Source organism: Centroberyx affinis, unplaced genomic scaffold (assembly GCF_046629955.1).
Source record: "Centroberyx affinis isolate AG114_WGS23_722 - 3 ecotype Tasmania unplaced genomic scaffold, CSIRO-AGI_Caff_v1 ptg002455l_1, whole genome shotgun sequence".
Classification (NCBI taxonomy): domain Eukaryota; kingdom Metazoa; phylum Chordata; class Actinopteri; order Beryciformes; family Berycidae; genus Centroberyx; species Centroberyx affinis.
In genome coordinates, this window is record NW_027280692.1 from 9,776 (window position 1) to 19,550 (window position 9,775).

Sequence of the window (9,775 nt, forward strand, 5' to 3'; positions counted from 1 at the left end):
AAATGATTGCTTCAGAAATGTTTTTTAGTTTCTGAAATTTCTGATATTGATTGGAGATCGGCAGCAGCTCTGCAGATGTGAGATAAACTGCAGTATGTTCTTTCTGTTTTTGATATATTGCAGCTCATCGTCTTTGGTGGCGACGCTCATGTCTGGTCTTGGACCGACTTGCTTCATGCTCCTTGATCTGCAATTCACTGAGTGGTAATCAGGTTTGAAGCACGGTTCAAGACGGTTACACTGCAAAAAATGACAAGCTGTCCAGTGATTTTATCTTGTTTCCAGACCTATCAAGCTTATTATCAAATTATCTCACTGCACTGGCAGATAATCTTTCTGGTGTCAATAAATTTCCCTTCATACATGACAATATGACTTCTTTCAAGAAATCATCATAAAACAATGAAAGAGGACATTTTCTCCAAGACAATTTAACTTTTACAAAGTAAATGTCCTGAAACAAGTTACATCATCCTGAAAAAAAAAATGTTGAAGCTTGATAAGTCTGGATACAAGATAAAATAACTTAAGCAGTTTGTGAGTTGTCAGTTTTTGCAGTTTGGAGGTTATCTGTGTCTGAGCACGACTGAACAAGTCAAAGAAAGCATGAGAGACGGAGAGAGAGGGAGAGGGAGAGGGAAAGAGTGATTGAAGGATAGAGACAGAGAAAGAAAGAGAGGTTATATAGGTCTTTTTCAAGACAATATCTCTCTCTCTCTCTCTCTCCATTAGTGAGTTCTGACATGATGGGAGAAGTCTGACACTCTGAACAGGTGTTATGCAACGTTTGACTGACAGGTGGAAGATGTAGAGTGACTCCTGATGACGGCCCCCGGCAGCCGCTTGAGTGGAAAAGGAGGGTTCATTTCTCCGGTGTCACTTCAAAGGAACTTTTAGAGGCTTTGGAAGAAGTAACAGGGAGAGAAGGCGGAGATGAGATGAGATGAGATGAGATGGGAGGATCTAAGAATAGAGCGCAGACAGACTTCTGAAAGAGAAGAGAAAGCCGGCCGGGTGCTGATGATACCAGAAGGCGAGGTGGAGGAGAGAACAGAGGGAGACTGACAGGTATTGTTAAAAGTGAGGTAATATAGAGGATGTCCTTTTCTCTGGATAGAAGAACACTCCCCTCTGTGTCCACCGTACCAGCTCTCCTTTATCCAGTTTACCTCATTTTCGAAAAGCCCTCCGTTAATTGAGTTTACCTGCTAACAGCCTGTGAGCAGTGAAGACAAGGAGAATTTGGGTAAGGGACAAAATTATCTCATGAAAAGTTGTGAAATGAGCACAAACTCTTAAATGTAAATTTACGTGCTGTGGACACAAATGGGAAAATGATGTCTGTCACAAAAACACAAATTGGACACGGCATTTTCAGCTGAAGCTTGGCTAACTGTTAAGTTAAAGTAACTAAGACAACATCAAAGGTTAGAGAAAGGCTTTAGTCATAGTTAAATAAGAAAAACTTTTGCTAAAAACTAAGAACGGCTATAGAATAATGACACCATCGGCGTTTAGATTGGTTCCCTATAAGCCTCGCTTTCACTATGCAATTCTGTCTGCCAGCAGGTACGATCTCCCGGGAGAATGAAGGCTCGATTTACGGCACAAAGGAAGTGCGTCATCCATTGCTCAACCAACAGAGGAATTAGGATAGGTTTTCCCCAGTAGCTATCGGTAGCGTTAGCCATGTTGCTAATGCTACCGCTAGCAGCCAGAAAACGAACCAGGAGCTACAAGGAAGCCAGGACCAGCCAGAAACAAATATCTCTGTTTGTTTCTGGAACAAAAGAAACAAACATCTAACTGTCTTTGTTTCTGGCTGCTAGCGTTAGCTAGTGTAGCTAGCGTTAGCAACAAATGATCCATTGTCTGTTTGATAATCTAAACAAAGAACACGTTTTCTTGCAGTGGCCTTTCTAAAATGAGCAGTGGTGGATGTTACTATATTGTGTTATGATCAAGGAGTTGATAAGCAGATGGTTTGTTCTATTGCACAGAGCTAGGCTCTAACAGAAAGCGATCCGGTTGTCTTTGCGACAGCGGCGCAAACAACTTGGAAACGCTAGGGGGGGGAACGTTGAAAAGTTGTCTTTAAAATTTGACTCATGGTACAAATTTCCTTCATACAAGCTGGGAATTGAACGGTTGCTGTTTATAGTCATGTCTCCTGCACTTAATCGTTTTGTGCTGAAAACAGAGATTTTAACACTTTGCCTGCCACCAACACGTAATTTGGTGTTAACAAGTTGTGTTCATTTCATTGTGTGATTATCCAGAAAGAAAAAATTCCAAGGCACACTTACTTACATACAAAAAATAAAAAAGCCTTTATTAATGTGGCTGATGCATGGCAAGATTTTAAAAACGCACTGTCAGCAGACAACAACAAACAGGTTTCGGTAGACTAGTTTTGCCATTGTAAGTATAACAGTCTAGCCTGGTATCCAGCCCCTATGAATCGCAGTTTTCAGCACTCTTCGAATTTGCATGGCGATTCATAAGAGTCTGGACGCAAGCCTATCCACCACTGATTCGGTGACGTATTTTCTTGCCCCAACCAATTGGTTGTTGTTAGTTGTTAATCATCAAACTCTTTGACCAATCACAGTAGCAAAGCAGATTGATGTAATCTGGAGGCGCCCCATAGCAACAACAATCATGGCGGCATTCACTTCCCAGCGAGTAACCGAAACTTCTGCCCAGTCTCCCAAAAAGTACACTTGTCGATTGTGCGATGCTAATTTAATTTAAAGGCACACTACAGAGTATGCGCGCTCTTTTCGGTCCAAGTACAGGCAACTCAAAAACACTTAGCGAGAGATTTGTGGGCGAAGGACTCATTCTCTTAAACAAACCCGGTTATTCACCGCCCATCTGTGTTAGATGCTATCGCTCGTTGCAGAGGGTGGAAGAAAGTGTTGGAGAAATAACAATTGGTTCATCACAAACAAGACACCCACAGACATGAGAAGAGAACGAGGGAGACCCCCAGCAAAACCCCTAGGGCATCCAAAAAGAGGTGTCCTGAAAGCGCAACCAATATTAAGCAGATGCCACGCAGATCGAGTCCAACCGAGGTAAACACTGCGTCTTTCTTGTTACTTAGTTGTATGATAAACACTATAACACCAGTGAGGGAATTTACACTGTGTCCAATTTCGGATACTTATTAGCTTCAGCTGTTAACTAGCGCTACAGTGTTTCTGTAATGTTAAACTGCACAATGTTACAACAGTAACAGGCAACACTGCCTTCATATTTATTGGACACGCAAATTCCTAATTTTCGTTATAGATGCAGATGTTTTTACGTTTTAATAAATATGAAAGATTATCACTCTAGTAATGGCCTCTAGTGTATAATGTTAGCTGTAGTTGATTGTCACACAATTTTCTTCCAGTACCCCAGCGAAACTGTGAAGCTCAAGCGTATGCCTGAAGTCGCTGGAATCATTGAGAATCTCACCAAGGGAAACTGGAAGACAGCTGCCAGACTTACAGTATTACATAAGGCACTTGTGGAGAGAAGCTTAAAGCCCAAATGCTGCATATTGTCAATGAAGAATGTGGAGTTCTGTGCAGTCCTAATAATGGATTCATTCTGCGGAGATCCTCACCTGAGAATTTGAGGAAATTGTCTTTTTCAAAACTTGACACCGACTTTAAGAAATTGGCTCCATTTATGTCATCCATCCTGACAACAATAGCAAAGGACTCACAGCCATCTGTCTGTGCAGCAGCATCAATTGCTCTAAGAGAGAGAGACAAATACCTATCCTTATGAATCGCCGTGCAAATTCGAAGAGTGAAAACTGCGATTCATAGGGGCTGGATACCAGGCTAATAACAGTCAAGAAAGAATTGTAGTATGATGCAGGACAATCTATATACAACTTCTACAATGTCCACCACTGTATGTAATGTGCCATCAAACCAAACAGTTACATTTTAGGCATTCAGCTGACACTGTTATCCACAGTGACTCATAATTACTGCAAAACTAGGATAAGCTTAAATTAAACAAAACCACCAACATTATGAGCAGTGAATGGCACAAAGCACTAAAAGCCACTTCACCCTGACAAGCAGATGTAACAAAATATTCCTGTGAACCCAGAATGATCTTGTATAATAGACAAGTAGAAAGAACAGAAATGTAATAAATAAGAGCTGAGTAGAGGTAGAAAAAGGGGCTTTTTAACACTTACTTACTCTCACACTGCAAAAAGTCTGCATCTTAACAAGTCATTTAGTCTATTATTGAGTCCTAAAAATCGTTATTTTCTTTAAAAAAAAAAAAAAAAAAGTGAACAAATCTACCAGTGAGGTTTGATAATTTATCTTGTTTCCAATACAAATCAATTTGTTTCAAGAATTTTGTAGAATCAAGTGCCATTTTCTTGATAGCAGTGCAGTGATCTGCCTTATTCTGACTGGTTTTAACATACTGACACTCATTTCTAGAGTCGTTTCACCTCGATGGCAGAATTTTTTCTCTTGGCTTCAGAAAAATAAGACTTCAAGGCTGAAGATGAGACTAAATGACTGGCATGCTCCAGCTTGTTTTGGGGGGGGGATTGTAACGGAGAAGGGCAGACAGTGAAGTGAGATCAAATCAGATCTTGGAGAGAAGCTTGAAAAGCACCGGAGGGAGAGTACCAGTGTGACGCCACGCAAAAACATAGCAGGGAATTGATTCATTGCTATCTGATGTACGATCAGTGCAGTGTGACTAAGAGGAGAGGCTGTGAAGTCAGGGTCGAGGCTTTTGAACGCCGAACGAACCCAGGCGCTGTTGGGAAGATGAAAACCGTAATTGTCCCACGGCGACATTTTCTATTAATGGTGAGTCACTCCTGAATTTAACGCTTGGCATCGTCACCCGGTTTTCTCTCGCTCTCTTTTCCTGGAAACAGAAAGTTCACATACCAGACAAGAAAATCAGGTCAGGAAAAATTAAAACGCTCTATGCTTCCTCGACACCTACCACTGACCTCCAGTTGTTGTTGTATTTGTGTCGAAGAAATGTTCTGAAGTCAGAGGTTCGTCTTACTTGAATATATATTTATTAAAAGGAGTCTCATGAGAGGAAGAGATGCACACAGCAGGAGGCTACATACATTCTTCAAAGAGAAAGAGATTGATCCAGTCCTTTATGTATCTTCCAAGGACGTACAGAATGTGCTGACATTAGACCAGGTCACCAAAGTAGAGGTAGAGTAGAAACAACACATTATGTCTTAAGTTAGAGCTTCCATAGACATCTCGGTGACGTCCAGGAGCCACTCTGACGCCGGGGCCACACCGCCTGCGTGAGCGACATGTGTGCGTCGCAGAACCTGTTGCTTTTCATTTCAGCGTCCATGTTAACAGGTGAGAGCGGCCACACAGCCCGCGTGAGCAGGGCGGCTCGGCTGCGGCTCATCCAGAGATTCAGCGTGACGCGCGCGGTTCTCAGCAAAAATAGACAGGGAAAATGATCTGTTGGTAGTCATATTGACATCATACCAGCAACATTACACCTTTCAATACAGTTTCAATGTCTATATCTGTAGAATATCCCACTGAGCAATTTGAAACGTTGATTAGACGTTTAAAACATGTCTACATGGCCCTAGCCGTCTAGGCTAAATTAAGTTTAAATGGGGTTGAAAAGTGAAAGTTTATTAGATGTCTATACATAGACAAGATTATCCTAGGCTGTATGAGAGCTACGCATAGACGCAATGTTGAAATTACTTCTTGTGCTCAAATAATTATCTTGTAGGCTAGTCTACAGGACTTCTCTGGTGCATATTTTTGGTATTTACAGATGTTTATTCATTGTAATAATGTATTTACTGCTTGGTCTAAAATAGGTCTATACATAGCCATAATGATCCTGGGCTATATGAGAGCTAAAGCATAGACGGGACGTTGAAATCACGTCTTTTGCTCAGTGGGATGTCACAGACCTGAAAAAAATTTTTTTTTACCCAACACGTTCTGTTTCCTTTTCAAATTAAAAGCCTTCTAGCGTTTCTGTGGACAGAAAGGCTTCTATTGTTAAATATTTGCAGGACCGTGTTTTGCAATTCAGTGACTTGCACGGCTAAATTAGTGGAGTACCGGCTTTTAATTGTGGAAATACGGTAGTCATAGCAGAAACCCCATGTAGGCTATAGGCAGTATTTTTCCAGTGCTCGCTCTCTCTCTCTCTCTCTCTCTCTCTCTCTCTCTCTCTCTCTCTCTCTCTCTCTGAACGAGGGTAAACAAAAACCACGCGACTGCTTCCTTGGTACAACTCTTGACTTTTCGGACCGCTCATCAACATATAAATGACATTTATAATGACATGAAATTAAACATTCTATGGCCATTATCAAAGGCAAACTCAGTGTAGAAAGATAGGCAGCGAGGCAGCCGTCATGCACCGCTCACACCGCTCCCCGGTGTGGCCCGGGCGTGACAACAAGACCTCTGGCAGAGTACGTTTTGGCCCAAGGGTTACAGTGCAACCCGGTCTCACGGCAGTTTTAAAAAATAGTCACGAAAATGTAATCTATTGATTCGTGTACATGGATACAAGTTTGCCTTTTTTTTTTTTGTGAAATGAACACAACCTAAAAAACGTTCCTCCACCACGAATTTGAAAACGTAAGATTTGGCAAATAAAACTACTTGTGTTACGGTTATGGTTAGGCAACTAAAACAACTTGGTTAAGGTTAGAGAAATGGTTTGGTCATGGTTTAAATAAGAAAAACGTTTGTTAAAAATTTAAATGTGGGTTACGGTTGAAATGTACGGCATTGAACGCAAACGTATACGCCCATCCCCCACCCCGACCACAACACCCTGACTGGCCACCGTTTTATTTCAACGTCACACTACTTCCTGAGTCCAAACTGACAGAAAAAAAAACGTGTTGCAGGCAGGAAAGATACTTCCAATTGAAATACATTAGTTTGAAAGTCGTGCTGAGTGTCATGAAAAAAAATGGAAAAATCGTGTCAGCGTACACGAATCAATAGATTAAATTTTGTGACTATTTCACGAACTGCCGTGAGACCGGGTTGTACAGTTAGGTGACCATACATCATGAAACCTTACATTCCCTGAGGTGACCCCAGTTCAGCTGTTAATACATATGTTGAATTTTCTTCCACAATTTGTGTCATGGTGCGATGGACACAGTGCGCTGCCCTAGTTCCTGAAACCCCATCTTATCTGTCTCATCAGGTTTCATGCACTTCAAGATTCACTAAAGTCATTTATAGACCAAAGCAGGTTGCCTTGGGTCTTCTTGATTCTTGTGATCTTGGCATCAGCATAACCTTTATTTTGTTTTTACACTGTGTTCCATCATTTTATGTTTTGTGACATCGATTAGTTCGATTTACGTATAGGTTCTCCATAAAAATCAATGAGTTTATGATGAAAGGCTATAGAAATAAACTTCACTTGACTATGAATTATCCCTGGAGTTGAATATTCTCAAACCTAAGAATATGATATCTAATTGCCATGTTTTTAGGTTTGAGAATACAAAAGATTACAAGCCGTTCCCGAACTCACCATAAAAATGAGGGAATGACCTGGTGGACAGTGATGAATGTCTGGAACTGTTATTGATAGCTATCTTTCCCTTTGGACAAATTGCAGATGTAATATGCGAGAGAGTAAAGCAGCGTTGGGGATAGTTCACCCAAAGATTTTAATTCGCTCATCCTCATGCCAGTATAAAATAGTTTTTTCTTCATACAACTCACCAGGGAGTTCTCCAGGCTCACTGCCGGAGAAGCTTTCTTCCAAACAGTTGCAGTGTCCAGTCCTTTAGGCTTCAAAAAGGGCCAAAAAAAAAAAATGTCCATAAATGTTCCTCACCCAGAAATGTTATATATTATTTAATGCAAATCGAGTCTTCCTCTATTGTATTCAGCTTCCACGTTCCCAAACCTTGTGAGATCACGCGGCCACATAAGTCGCGGACTGTCGCACAATTTTTGGGTGAACTGTCCCTTTAACATTTTTAATTATAGTCTGGTTTGGTGGTTTAAGCAACACAAATAGAGTGAGTAGTGTGGTGAAAGTAGCTAGCAAGGTTACTGGTGTGAGTCGGGCACATCTACCTGAAATCTTTGAGGAAAAAAAAAAAAGTGAAAACACATTACAGACAAGAACAATCATAGAGGTAAATAAGATCCAGTAAGATACATGAAGACCCTATATGTGATCTGAGAGAGGCGTGTTAGGACTCCTGCTGCCCTCCGATACCACTGTTGTTGATGTAAGACGTAAGAAACTATATGATTGTACATGACTTGACCTTTACCTGTAGAGAGCATCACATACTGTACATGATGTGATGCAGACTGAGAATGGCCTTCACAATATAGGAGATTATATAGGAGAACAAGTGGTAAACTATTTTAACTGGAGCAGCTCTTATTTAACGATTCCAATCAAGGATACCGGCCTGACCCAATTCCAGGTAAGAATGAATTTCATGTCTGTGATTTCCTACTCTCAAATCCATAGGTAATCCTGCTGCTACACTGCTGTCCTTAAAATCAAAGTACCCACTGATAACAATGTCCCGGAAACCTTTAGAAAACGATGAGTCATGGGCTATATGAGAAATATCAGAGATGCTTTTTAAAATAAACTTACACAACAGGGCCTTCATCAGTGTCTCGAGAGGATATAGGAAGTAAATCCACATTGAGAAATGCATTGTTTTTAATTTACAATTATGATTAGCCAGCAGAATAAAGGCTTTTTAACAGATTTGTGAAGTGCCTTAAAGTGACGGTCAACCCAGTTAAAAATGTTAACCTTCTTCTTTAGTATCATGAGTTCTATGTTCATCATCCACCAAGATTTGACCGTTCCTAACATTCAGTAACTGTATTAAAATGGAGCTTTTAGCTGCTGCATTTTCTATAGTGATACAGAGAGCTGCTGGGCGAGCGAGCTTCACTCTACACTGGAGAGAGAGAGAGCTCCTTACTTGATAAATAACAAATTTTTTACACAAAACACGCTCTGCTTGCTCAGTCTAGTCGGACCTAAAACATTCACCAGCCGAAACATTTTTTATCAGCATAGTTTTAGACGTTGCAGCTATAAAAACACACACTGCATACGAACTTTGGTGGAGCGAGCTTCACTGTAGACTGGAGAGAGAGCGGCGTGTTGAAGTCGACTTCTGATTGGATTTCCCACTCCGACCTGTGAAAGTGGTTTTTAATTCGCAGCAAAATGGAGAAATCAACTTATCTGCTTTTCTAGGCGGAGAAACGACTTCAGATTCTCACAGGTTTGTGTTGTTTTTTTTACACCCAACAATGACTTAAAAAAAAAAAAAGAGAAACTACATATTTTAGCTTATATTTTAGTTGGCTATCCCTTTAAATTTAATCGATCTACTGCTGGCAAGAAGGGAAAATTGTAAAGTAGGTCAGTTGAAAGAAAGAAATAGCAGCCCATATCTACACTGATATGAGAACGATCTTGAACTGCTGGTGAACTCAAAAGATATTTAGCGGCCGACTGTTATCAATAGCAATATTTTTACACATTTTTATACATATTTTTGCAATATTTTTACACTTCTCATTATCCTGAGACTGCAGAAACACACTCACATTCACACAGATCAGTGTCGTCTCTCAGGTTTCCGGCCCTGGCCTGGTGACATTTTTCTCGGATTTCTTTCAGTTCTTCTCTCACTTTCTTTCATCCGTCTCACTTCCTCTCCGCTCAGTTCAGATGACACATTTTTCACCTCTTC